General features: G+C 36.7%; 1 long non-coding RNA gene across 1 annotated transcript in view; it reads right to left on the reverse strand.

Moving 5' to 3' along the window:
* LOC111172769 (uncharacterized) overlaps nt 1–13,911 on the reverse strand; it is a 57,458-nt gene that overhangs the window by 24,434 nt on the left and 19,113 nt on the right. The window lies entirely within an intron of this gene.

Consider the following 13,911-nt stretch of genomic DNA (forward strand, 5'->3'; position numbering starts at 1 on the left):
TAGTGCCCCTGATTTGTATGGCAGTTGCAAAGAGTTTTTTTTTTTTTTTTTTTTGTAAAGTGCTAAACACAGATGGCACAGGTACTGTGATTGCTGGGAAAAGTGTTGATGAATCAGTGAAAGTGACAACTTTTCTCTGGTGGGCTATTCACTTGGTTTGCTAAAGTTCCTACAGGAAGAAACAATAGTGTACCTGGATTTTTTTACCAGCTCGGTGAATCACCAAGAGAATCACATCTATTTAGCCAGTTGCTTGCTTGACACAAAGTGCCTTTTCACAGCCTCTATATTATAAAAGCAAACTTGTAAATAATAAAACCTTCCTAAGGTCTAGGTTACAAAAATCAATTTAAGCCAAACGTGTGCTTATATAGGATGGTGCGGCCTCAGCTCTTTCAACAAAAGTCTTCTAGTTAGCTCATGGCTGTGCCCTGAGCCAAGATAGGCAAAGGGGATAACCATTAAAGGAAGGACATATTAAAGTGACAGACACAGAAAAGGTAAAGTGAGGGACTGGTGGGAAACTGGGAGTGGTTTTGATAGAGGGTCAATGAGGAGACTTTGCAGAAGTAGTCTTTACACGGCTTCTGGAATAATGGAAAGGGAAGAGCTCTGTGCATTATATCCAAGGATCATTAGGATACAGAATATCAAGAAGACTCAGAGGTAATACTATAAAGCCCAAATAAAGGACACATTGCATAAACTTGCTTGAAGGGGCCTAAGGGAAGTTATAAGGTGATATGACCAGGGAAGATCAGAGAGAACAGAGATTTTTCATCTTGTTGACAGCTGCATCTCCAGAATTTAGCATAGTACTTAGTATAGTGGCATATGGTAGGCACTCAACATTTTTTAATGAAAGAGGACATATCCAGCTTTAACAAAATTAGAAGCCATTGTTATATCAGACATGCCTACAATTGCCTTTTCTTTCTAGTCTAGGCTGAATGAGCAGTAGACCACGTGATGAGGGTCCCTACTCTTGAAGCACCAATTCATACGCTGAAAAGAGACCTATGTTATCACCTAGTGTGAAGACCTTGACCTTTATTCAGTTAGTCAGCAATGGACTTGTGGCATTAAGGTTGTTACACAATAAAGGAGAAAGTGGGAGATGCAGTGATCTGGGGTTACAAGCAAGCAGAGGAAGCCAATGTACTGAAAGAGAATGAAGTCAACTTGCTGGGAGGAGCGGCGAGGAACAAGCAGGCAACCCCTAGAGCTTGGGAGCTGCTTCTCTGTCTCAGTTCCGTCTTATTAGAAGACTACCTCTACTTCTTTCCCTGGCCTCTGATTTTATTTGATTTGAGTGAGTTTACACGGCATTCTGATCATTGTAACCAAAAGAACCTTGACCAGAAAAGCCATAAATGGTAATAGCACCATCATAAACCAATGGCCTTAGAAGACAAATAAAACTAGTAACCATCCCCACACCCCTTCCAGTACTGCAAGAATTTAAGAACTCTAAAGCATGCTGGTCATTTTCAGAAATACAAGTCATGGTGGATTATTTTATATGGCTCTGCTGTGACCCACCGCTAAATCACACAGACTCATTCCACCTGCCTCTGGCAAAGTACATAGATTCTTTTCTTTCACAACCAGGTATGGATTTCTTTCTGTTTTATTACATTATTGCAAGCAATGCTGCCTGCCAAACCACATGCCCTTAAACTGAAATGGCTTCTGGCCGAGCACTGGATTATCTGTGACACTAAATCAGTCAATATGCACGGCCTAGCGACCACAGCAGTTAAATAGATGTCTTCGGCTTCAGGTGGGGAAACCTTCCCTCAAATACCCAACTCAGTTCCTAATAAGGCCTTCTAAAAAGCTTTTATTTAAAAGACTATTTTAAATCACACAGCAGTTTATTGGGAGGTTTTTTTTTTTTTTTACTGTGAGGTTTTTATATGGAATATAAAGGCATAAAAAGAGAGTAGGCAACAGTTCTGCAATACGGCAATAACTGCAAAAAGAAAATATTAGTCATTTAGAATTTGTAATATTCCAAAAAACTTTTAAGAGTTCAAATGTCTGGCCTCTGCTCACTCTGTCTGGCTTGAATGCTCTGGCTGTGTATTCTGCATACAGGAAATAATTCCTAACACAACAGTTTGGAGAGTGTAGTCAGTATTTTCAGCGTGCGCTGGTGGACGGATTTCTTTATCTCCTCTGGGAAGGATATGATCCAAAGGTTAGAAGAGGCTCAAATAAATTCTGTAGAGTTTGTGTGGTCTCTTCTGAATTATTCCAAAGCCTTCCTGTCTAGCTTGAACTCTGTTTCCCCTACTTTATGTTATCTCAATTACATATACAAAAAGCTAGGGGAAATAGTGTTTACTTGTTTGGAAGGGCATTAGAGATTCTTCAAAAGGAGATACCTGGAGTACTAAAGTACATAATGGTAAAATGATGATAATGATAATATAGATCATGTATTGTTATGTTTAGATATAATTTTCCATGTAGTTTATATTTTAGTGGAATAAGGAGGAAAGAGATATGTGGTAATATTTTATGTATTTCTTTTTTCTAAATATCTTAAAAAATAACTCGCAATCTTATATTATTTTATCTTTATATCTAAAAATAAAATCGTTTCCTGCAGAGATTTCATACAATGTTGCTAAGATGTAGAAATAGAGTCAAGGAAGCTGGGATACATAATTATTAGGTAAAAAACAGAAGATTAATTCACAACAGTGCCTATTACATAGTAAAAATGTGAAGTATATTTATATATTTGATTTGCTTAAAACAGGGACCCCTAAGGTCCTTTGAAGCTGGTTTCACCTTCCTTCTTCCCATTTCCCACCAACTTCTTTTATATCCCATGCCCCAACCCCTGGAACTTTTCTGTTCCTGCAACATATCTTGGCTTTCTATGGTCAAATATCTTGCACACACTCTAGCCCTTAACAGGCCCCAACCTGTTTCATTCCTTCTTTACCTAGAAAATTTCCACTCATCTTCAAGATCTCAGCTTTAAGAAGCTTTGTATGTCTTCTTCACGGAAAGTTAGTTGCTTCGGTCCTACAGGCTCCACCAGAACTTTGGCCATACCATTTCTTTAACTCTTGTAATAATTTATATTGAAAATTATCAGTCTACATATGTCTTCCCAACTAGGATTTGAACTCTTTGAGGACTAAACTCAACACCCAGCATAATGTCCCATATAAAGTAGACAATCCATAAAATATTTGCTGACTAGAACACTAATGGACCATTCACAGCAGTGAATAAAGATTAAGGATATGGTCAAAGCGCCTCCATTCTCTGAGTGAATTTCAGGACTATCTTGTTTACCCTGATGACAGAGACTCAGGTATTTCAGGTATAATTGAAGATGGCCTTGAATTTCATAGCTTCTATGATTTTATCAACTTTTTTGTGAAAATATTCATACAATTAAATGTATTTAGATGGCCTTGATTTTCATAGCTTCAATTTTTTACCCACTTGAGAATAATGTATATGTAATTAAATATACTGAATTTAAGTGCAATTCGTTGAACTTTGCCAAATGTATATACCTTACAACCTGTGTAACTTATAACCCTATCACAATATAGAACATTTCTATCACCCAAAAAGTTCCCTCACTCCCCTTTGCACTCAGTCCACTCCATGCCACTCACCTGGGCAACCACTACTCTTACAGTTATTGATATAGAGTAGTTTTGAGTCTTCGAGGACTTGATATAAACAAAATTATAAATACACACTTTTTTTGTGTCTGGCTTTTTGCCCAGGTGGTTATCAGAGTATTGCTCATTTTTATTACTGAATAATATTCCATTATATGAATATATAACATTTTGCTTATCCACTCACCAGTCGATGGGCATTTGGGTTGTTACTAGGTTTTAGTATTATGAAGAAAGCTGTTATGAATATTTGTGCATGTCTTTTTGTTATTTTTTAAATTTCTTCTGAATAAATACCTAGGAGTCAAATTGTTAGGTCATGTGATAAACGTATATTTAGCTTTATAAGAAATTACCAAAATATTTTCTTAAGTTTTTATACCATTTTATACTCCCACCAGCAATGTTTGAGAGTTCTAGTTGCTCTGTGGCCTGGGCCAGTTGTGTGAAAAATGCCATTGGTATTTTGAAGGAACTGCATTGAATCTGTAGAGATCGCTTTGAGTAGTATGGACATTTTAACAATATTGATTCTTCCAATCTATGAGCACTGTATATATTTTCATTGATTTATGCTGTCTTCAATTTCTTTCCTCAGTGTTCTACAGTTTTCAGAATACAGGTCTTTCACCTCTTTGGTTAAATTTATTCCTAGGTATTTTGTTCTTTTTAATGCAGTTGTAATGGGATTGTTTTCTTTGTTTCTCTGATAGCTTGTTATTAGTGTGTAGAAATGTCACTGATTTCTATACATTGATTTTGTATCCTGCAACTGTACTAAATTCATTTATTAGTTCTAACAGTTTTCTGGTGAGGTCTTTAGTGTTTTCTCTATATAGTACCACCTCATTTGCAAAGAGTGACACTTTACTACTTTTTTAGTTTGAATGGCTTTTATTTCTTTTTCTTGCCTAATTGTTGTGGCTAGGACTTCAATACTATGTTGAATAAAAGTGGCAAAAGTGGGCATCCCTGTCTTGCTCCTGATCTTAGAGAAAAAGTTTTTATAGCTTTTCATCATTGAGTATTATGTTAGCTGTGCGTTATCATACGTAGCCTTTATTATGTTGGGATATGTTTCTTCTATTCCCACTTCGTTGAGTGTTTTTACTATAAATGTTGAATTTTGTCAAGTGCCTTTTCTGTATCTACCAAGATGATCATATGATGTTATTCTTCATTTTGTTAATGCAGTGTATCATACTGATTAATTTGAAAATGTTAAACCATCCTTGCAGCCCTGGAATGAATTCCACTTGATGGTGGTGTATGATCCTTTTAATGTGTTATTGAATTTGGTTTGCTAATATTTTGTTGAGGATTTTTGCATCTGTGTCATCTATTACCAAGGCTATTGGCCTGTAATTTTCTTTTTCTGTGAATGTGTGTAGGTTATATGCAAATACTATGCCATTTTATATAGGAACTTAGGCATCCGTGGATTTTGGTTCATGGGGGTCCTGAAACCAATTCCCCACCTTCATTGTAATGAGAGTCATCAAGGATGCAGAGTTCCAGAAAATAATTTTATTCTTAACCTAGTTGGATATTCTGCAACACGGCTCCACTGACGACTCCTTGACTCTCTCTCAACTGTTACTATACTAGTTCACTTCTTACCTCTCTGATTATCCTCAAAGGCAAATTGTCCTCTGTCCCCTACGATTTGTTTCTTAGCCCCCATCTCTTCTTTAATTCAGGTAGCTTGAGTGATGCCATACATTTTATTATCTTCAACTACCACTGTATAGGTCAGGGTTTTTTAAGGAAACAGCAACTACATCAACTATTTTAATAGAAAAAAAGAGAAACAATTGTTAAGTGGCTCTTAGAAAGCTAAAAAGACAAAAGGGGGACACTTTCTGTGGTTACACCTAGGCTGGGGACCAAAGGGAATCATTAAAGCTCAGGTGCTAGGAGGAGAGCCTGTGGAGATAAGACTCGGACCTTTGAGGACAGACCACTTCTCAGCTAGTACTGGTGTTTAAGAGCTTGAAGGAGAAGTGCCACTGGACAGGGACTCAGTCTTCTGAAGACAAAGCATGTTCTGGTTGATGCTGAGTTTTCTGAGAGGAGTATAATGAGGCTGATTTTAATAGCTTAGAAAAATTGCAAACTGCAATCAACTGCTACTCAAGGAATCAGTTGTCACTACCAGGTTGAAGCGCTATCACCTAACTGAACTCAGAAGCAAACAGGAAAGAGTAAGTCTTTTTTACCCATCCAGACTTCCAGATATTCTCCAGTGCTTCTTTTTGGCAAAGTATAACGGGGACCAACTGGCAAAGAATAAATGAGTTCAACCTCAGCATCAGAAAGCTGAATATTGAAGTGCGGGTTTGATGCTAAAAGATAGTAGTATAATAATCACTATGGTCCAGACGTTGGCTACCCAACATCCAAACACACTTTTCTACATCAACTTGACTTCAGTATAATAATAGAAACCACTTTATTCTTTGACTCAACAAAATTCTTTGTATGTTCAAAGACACTCCCAACCCATTTCAAAACAAGTAGGTGTCACGTTCCAAAAGTCTTTGTATTTGTCTCTGAGAGATAACTATGCATCCATGTCAGCTGAGTAGGAGCTAGGAGCCATCTACAGCCTAGTTCCCATGGTCCAGCAATCATCATGTAATCACAAAAATCTCTGAAGATTCTTAAGCCAGAATAGTCTCTGTCACTGATATGCTACCCCAGGATCACAAAGTGCATGGTTACTGAAAAGAAGATTCTGGTACCTGGAATAAGGTACAATGATTACTAGATGGACTATTATGCAAAATTTAAAAATATGTAGATAAAGCAACCCACACATGTAAACAAATCCTGGGGAAATGTTTCAGAAAGTTAATTGAAAATAAGACAACATTACATGTAGAGAGGCGAAGGGAGAGGAAAAGAGGGAGTAGGGGAGAGTGGGGAGGAGAAGAGGGAAGAATAAAGAGGAATGAGAAAAGAATGAAGAAAAAAAAAAGCATCTCGTAAAACGGTAGTAGTAGTTACCTCTGAGAGGGACTATTATGAGTAAAATTTTACAAATTTTCCATAAAGGGCATATACTATTTTTACAATCAGAAGAAACCGCATTTAGGAAAATAAATTAAAGGTGCTTCACTTGGGTGAGGTGATTTCTTTCAGACAGGAAGGCTCGCTAAGCTCTTGGGAAACAATAGGTTCCTCTAAAATGGGAGCAAGTCCTATGGTTTTTAGTCTAACTTCTGTAAAGCCTTTAGAACAGTGCCACGCTCAGATAAACACTCAACAAATAGAACTGGAGTTATTATTCCTTCTTTATAAAATTCTGGTGTCAATAATTTTGAAGGATTAATAAATATTTGTTAGAATCAGCAGCAGAAATTATATCTTTACGTAGATTTTCCCTAAACTTAAATAACAGAAAAATTATCATTATGTTGCCCAAAAATTTCAGTAATCACATTTATTGAAATTTTAAGTGGAATTATTGTTGAATGAACCATTATACCAAAGAATGACCATGTCTCAGGCCACCCGTGATTTTGCATTTTTTCCACCGATATATATCTCCTTCTTATGAAAATAAAGAACCTGTATGTTGAGTGAGAAAATAAGCAATTTTCTGCAGAGGTTAATTTCTGTGGGCTCACTACTAGAAGTGGTGTAGGTAGATATAAATTCTTATTTGTATTTAAGTGGAGGGTATTTTGTTTGTTTTTGGTGTAACTAATTTAGTAGTGTATTGGCTGGCTTGAGCTATCATTCCGGTGGTCACTTTATTTGAGATAAAATAGTTTATAAGGGGAAAAGGCAATGCAAGCTCTCCTTGAACTTCCTTCAAAGTTTGGAAGATAAGATTGTGAAAGGCTTCTCCCTGCTACATAAAGAAAAAGAAGGTAGCCTCATAGCTCCAAATATTGAAAACAGCTCTATAGGTAGCGTGCTTATTATACCAGTGTTCATGTAGAAAAAAGTTAGTGATGACTATATCCAACACTAATCCTTTGCCATAAAAATTAATTTTAACATCTAAAGAGAAACATCGTAAGAATGTCATCTAGGACTCAAGCTTGTTGACCTCTGTAAATTCTTTCTACTGAATGTTACCGTATTTTGCCATTGCCTTGGGAGATTTGATAGTAATGGGAAGAGTCTGAATTAATGTATAGGTGGTATATGATGTTTAAGTTAAACTAGAATATTTCAAGCCAGCATGTTTTGCTACTTGGATGGAGGAAGGATGTAAATTCTATGATGTTGTCATTGTGAGAACTCATGAATAGGCCATTGTGATAACGTACCACCCTGTCACTGAAGAAACGCACGATTTAACATGTACCTTTAAATGTATATATGTGTGTATATGTATACATATATATACATATTTTATAAAATAAAAATGAAAATATAGTTTTTCTTCTTCTGGTTATTTCCCTTTTAAACAATCTAGCAAAGAATTTAGTTGAGATTATTGCTCTAATTTGAAAAGAACTTTGAACGTGGGCACAAAAAATACTTAATGAGACAGACATTTTGTTTGGATTATGTTATTTGTCTTTTATTTACTTTTATTAAGTAATAATAAACCAAAATAAACCACAAACAAAGTGCTTGTGCTCTTAAGTATCTTCAGTGAATTTAAAGGATTATAGAAGTAAAGAATCGTTTAGGCAGACCTCCTTTGAGCAACAGGACCAGGAACAATATGCCTATCTGTCAGAATTAAGCAGTTTTATATTTTGCTCCACTAAATCTGTCCTTGGTTAAATAAGAAGGAACAAAAGTATCCAAAGCAATAAATTTGGATATGTAAAACTTTCATAAATAGACTCCATAGTTGGAAAATGTTAGAAAGGGTTAAATATCTTGTTCCATTTTGCATTTAAGAAAATTTTAATCCTTTAAGTGAGAATTGCTTTTTTAAAAAATCACTGACACCAAACATCTGCTTCTTCAGCTCATCTGCAAACTGAGTAAAATAGAAGGAAAGGAAAAAAAAGAATACCAACTTTGCACAGTAATGCCATTAAAAAAAAAAAAGACAAAACCTAATATCACTCTTAAAACTTTGCATGTATATACTGAAAAATTAAGCAAATGAAAACATCCCAAATTGTAAGAAGTGAATAAAAAGAGAAATTAAGAAGATGAAATGCTAACAAGAGCAGTCTGGTCAATTCCAATGAATGGGGTAGAATAAAACTGTAAATCAGAAACTAAACCACACTGCAAAAATTGTTGCTCCAACGAAGCAAAATGAACCCGACTGTTTTTTTTTTTTGCACTTTAAACCAAATAACTTAGAGAACTTCTTCAAATTATAATACTATGTATGCTCCTAATCAACATACTCTAAACCGAAACTCAACTGAGCTAACACTTCTTTCTATTTATACTTTCACTCAATCTCAGGAAGAAAGTAATTAATCAACCAATATAACCAGTTATTTGGAATCACCTAATAAAACAGCTGAGAGTAGGGATATTTCCACTTTTCAACCAGCCATTTTGTCATCTAAGAGAAGCTGTGTTAAATGGAATACTTTCAAAGGGAACTTCTATTGATCTAACCCATTTTAGCTCTTATTAAGAATAAATGCAGTAGAAACCAGTAAAGAGATCTAGAATAATGTACACTAGCAAAGACGACATCTAACTGTGTGCCAATATAAAGTTATCTCTAAAAAGCTTCTATCAACAAGCCAAAAGCCAATCAACCATCATCCCTAAAGAAACTGAGGATGTTAGTCAAAATACTTATGTCACTAAAATATAAAAGGGTGGACTCTTGTAGTCATGGTAGTCATGTTGGCCCTGTTTACATGACTATCGTCTCTAGGCATCTCCATGCTTTTGCCCAAAGACAGGTATGTAGCAGATATTTTACAAGGTCATACCACTATTCTTTATGTAACTTTAAAAAATATTAATCAATATTTCCTATTCCTGATTAAGATATTTTCTAATTGCTTCATAATAAAATGAGTTGTTTGAGTTTAAGAACATAACTAACTATAAGAAAGGGACTTTTACTTTCTTTGTCTCATTATTTCTATTTTACAGAAACAAAAGTGAATACTGCTAGTCATACCGAGCAGGGATATTTTAAGGATCAATGGCATGGGTTACAGAGCTCTCAAAGAATGGTGCTATGGAAATATTACATCCTATTGCTACATTTTTAAGCAAAAGGGATCTCAGGCCCTTCAGAGAGTTGGCTAATCCCTTCGAATCCTTAAAGATTTGAATAATAGCTATAAGCAATACTAGTGTTTAGTAAATATAGCTTGATAACTGTATAAAGATATAATCCCTTGTGACTACGCTTTCAAAAAGAAAAGTGAAGGAAACAAAAAGTTATAATAGATTTCATCAAATCACGTGAAAAGGTGAAAAGGCAGCTCGCATGCTAAAGAGACTTTGGGGAAACGTTGAGGATGGAAGGAATATAAAAAAATAGTACAGTGGAGGGGGTCAAATAGACATGTGGGCTGTGTCAAAACAAAGCAAAGAATTAAAAGGCATCACAAACAGTGATCCATACAGTTATGAGAGCAGGCATTAGCGATGCTAATAGATACTTAGGAGACATATTTGTCAAGATGGATGTTAATCCTGACGTTTGGCCACAACACGTGTGTATCTGGGCTGCTTTGCCACCATGCTATAGTGGTTAGAAATGTGGTCTCTGGTGCCAGATGCTCCATATTCAAATCCCAACTTAGCCATATACTGGCTGTGTGACATAGACATGACACCCACTTTCCCTCAGCCTTCATATCTTCATCTGTAAAATGGAAATAACATTACTGTCTACTTCTGAAGAACTTCATGTGGGCTGAAGGAGTTATCATATGCTAACGTACGCTGAGTGCTTAAAACGGTAGTGTCTGTGTGCGTGCGTACTATTAGACATTTTGAGACAGAGACACTAATATTTGTGAACAATGTTATATCATTAGTCAACGAGCCAACGATTAATCAAGTATTTACAGACCACTCACAATGGGTTCAAAATTTACAGAGAGATCAAGATGGGCAAAGGACCACCGAAGAATCCGAAATTGGGTTTTTTGGCTAACTAGTACAGCAAATATAAACTAAAGGAAATGCTAGTATTGAAGTAATACGACAATTAAAGAGGCTCTACCAAAAAAACATATTCTGGTCATTTAAAGGTCATTTAAAGAACTAGTTTACCATTTATAATCTAGTTCCCACTGACTCTAATATAACAAATATTTAGTTATAATCGTGATGTTCAGATTGCACAGGCCTATGCCAGCCTCCTGAGAAGCCCCTATAACCACTTTTTCCCCCTCTAAAAAAACCCAGTTTTGAGTACATAATGCCCTATTTAAGGTTCAGTTGCTGTTTCCATTATAAACTTTGCTATTCCAGATTATAAACTGCTACTTTTAATTTGCATCAAGATAAAATTTTAGAGTATACCTGTCAGCTTTAATGTAAACTATTATTTTAGGGAAAAAATTGTCTGCAGTGAGTAAAAGGAGGAGTCTGTTCTCCTGGATATCCTTTGAAGAATTACAAGTAATAACCACTCCTCTTTCCTGACCTTCAGTTTAACAATGTGGTAGATGCATTCAATTGTCTACAAATCTTTAATACGAGCAGAAGCCATTTTAATATGGATTCCCAAATGTCTCAGTTTGACGCATTGTAAGAGCCTTGAGAATGGGAAAATTAATTTTCTTTGGAAATATATATTTAAGTAAGTACAATAATAATTTACAAAGCTTTGAGTACATACTCTGTCTGGGACTGCACTAAGAACATTTATTTGTATTCTTACTTAACCTTGCCTGTGAGGGAACTGTTATTATTCTCATTCCTTAGGTAAGGACATTGAAGTACAGGGAAGTTAAGTAATTTGCTAAGGTCACATTGCTAAGAAGAGGAGGAACCAGGATATGAACCTGGTTCTACTTACCTCTTAAATCCTGTTTTAGTTACTGGAAAACACTGACTGTTTAGACATAGACCATCTCCATACATACATACCAGGTGGCAGTATGGTATAAAAGTTCAGCATGTCCAAGCTCTGGTCTCAGTCTGCCTGAGAAGAAATCTTACCTCCACCACTTGCTATTTGTATGATATTGGGAAAGTACTTAGAATGTGTCCGGCACATAGTAGTATCTAAATAAATATTCGCTCTTATTGCTTTCAGAATACACAGAAATTGAGTGGGCAGTCAGGTCACCACAAGGAGGGAGAATGATAGGAATCATATCAGAGAGATGAAGAGACGAGTACAAAAATCTTGTAGAACCTTGAAGGCCGTTGCAAGGACTCTGGTCTTCACTCTGAGTGTAATGCAAAGACGTTGGAGAATTCTAACATGAACAGTGTCATGATTAACTTTTCATGATTGCTCTGGCTGCTGGGTGGAAATAAACTGAAGGAAGGCAAAAGTGGAAGCAGGGAAACCAGCTAAGTGTCTCTTGCAGTAATCCAAGGGAGAATCACCAGTGCCTTAGGCCAAGAGGATAACAGTGGAGAGAGTTAAGAAAAAAAGTGGTTGGAATATAAAGTAAAAGGATTTATTGATATATCGAACATGAAGATGACAGAAGTAAAAAACATTAAAAATGACTCTAATATTTTGGCCTGAGCAACTTGAAGAGCAAGATTAATACTTTAATAATTAATAGCTAATCATATTAATGAATAATTAATGACTTCGATAATTTCATTTGTTATAGCTAAAATTAATTATACTTCTGGATCTTCTGGACACTAGTAAATGTAGTAAGGATTTAATAAAGATCACCAATTGAATTTTATAAACAAAGGATACCAGACGAATCTTTTAATAAACTGTCTGATGATCTGATTTCAAAATCTAACTACATATTCTGTTAACACAAGAATTGATCACCTTATGAGTTACAGAGTGATAGGCGTCTAGGATACATAGAGAGGCCATCAGGAGGCATGCTGGGATCTATTACATGAGTAACCAATCTATTGCACTATGGTAACTGAGAAGTATAAGCATGAAATATTGTTGAATTTGTCTCGCACACTAGTTAAGTATCCTGGAAAGATCCAGTTAGTTTCTTGCCTTTCAATGTATTCAGAGTCCAGTCTAGACCAGTCTAAAATTCTCAGCTCATATCTGAGTCAAAGCTTTCACTAATCCCACTGCCAGCTGGCTCCAGGCAAGTGTGTGGCTGTATGTACCGCCAGTCACCAGCCGATCTCCCCCCAGTCTTAGGGAAACTCCCTTGTGGCCTGGACCCTACGCAGACAGCTCAGCCTATCTCCTTCATAGCATCCCTGAAGTGTCCCTTAAAGAAAAACTCCTACCTTCTTACCACAGCTCACTCACTTCTCTCTCTGCACTGCCACTTCTCTCCAGTCCTCTCTTCTGTTGCTCAGGTAGGCTCAGGGTAGATCAGCAAGTCCACTGACCAAGCAGATGTCTGACTAGGGAATGAGATGCCAGCCTTGCAGGAACTTTCAATCCCAGGGTGGTGAATTTCCTGGACTCCCTTTCCCTGGCTTGGTGTTGTGGGGATCACAGCACTCCTGATGACCCAGACCACTCCCCGGCTCTTCCTCTACCCTACCTTTTAGTTATATTTTCATAGCCTAGTGGGTGTGGAGTTGGGGTGCGGAGTGTTGAACAGAGATATCAAAATTAGCCAATAGGCCTCTTAATAATAAACCCTGAGGGGTTGGGCTGGCCCCTACCGTAGTCAGCTCTCCTTGGAGCAGGGGATAGCTAACATCTCTATTTCCTCAGTTTTAGGCTCAAGTTAGCAATTTAAGGCAACAAGAAAAATCCCACTCACATCCAACGACACAATTAAAATTCTGAAACCTTCCCACATGGTGCTATTGAAACACAGATATTCCAAAAGTGAGCGGGCAACTAACTGACTCAGAGCCACTGCAGAAGATGATCTGTTGAGAGCAACGCTGAAAGCCACTGTCAATATTCCTTCTTTGATCATATGCTCACACACAGACGTACACGTATCGTCACCACCACCATCACCACCCTCAATTAGTGTTCAAGGATATGGCAGAATGAACACGACTATTTCTTGAAAAACGGGTATACCATGGTCCTGAGAAAAGACTTAGAAGATACGAAAAGTCTGCAAATTGCTGAGCTCTTGACACTGCTTGTCGGGTAACATGTGGTCACTAATGATCAGAATTTAAGAGGGGCTCCTTTGGTTGGCAGGCAGCCAGGGTCAGAGCTATAGGGAATACAAGCAGATGTGTATTTAAGATC

This window comes from Delphinapterus leucas, chromosome 8, assembly GCF_059928025.1.
Source record: "Delphinapterus leucas isolate spDelLeu-1000000601 "Yukka" chromosome 8, BTC_Dleu_Yukka2, whole genome shotgun sequence".
Taxonomy (NCBI): domain Eukaryota; kingdom Metazoa; phylum Chordata; class Mammalia; order Artiodactyla; family Monodontidae; genus Delphinapterus; species Delphinapterus leucas.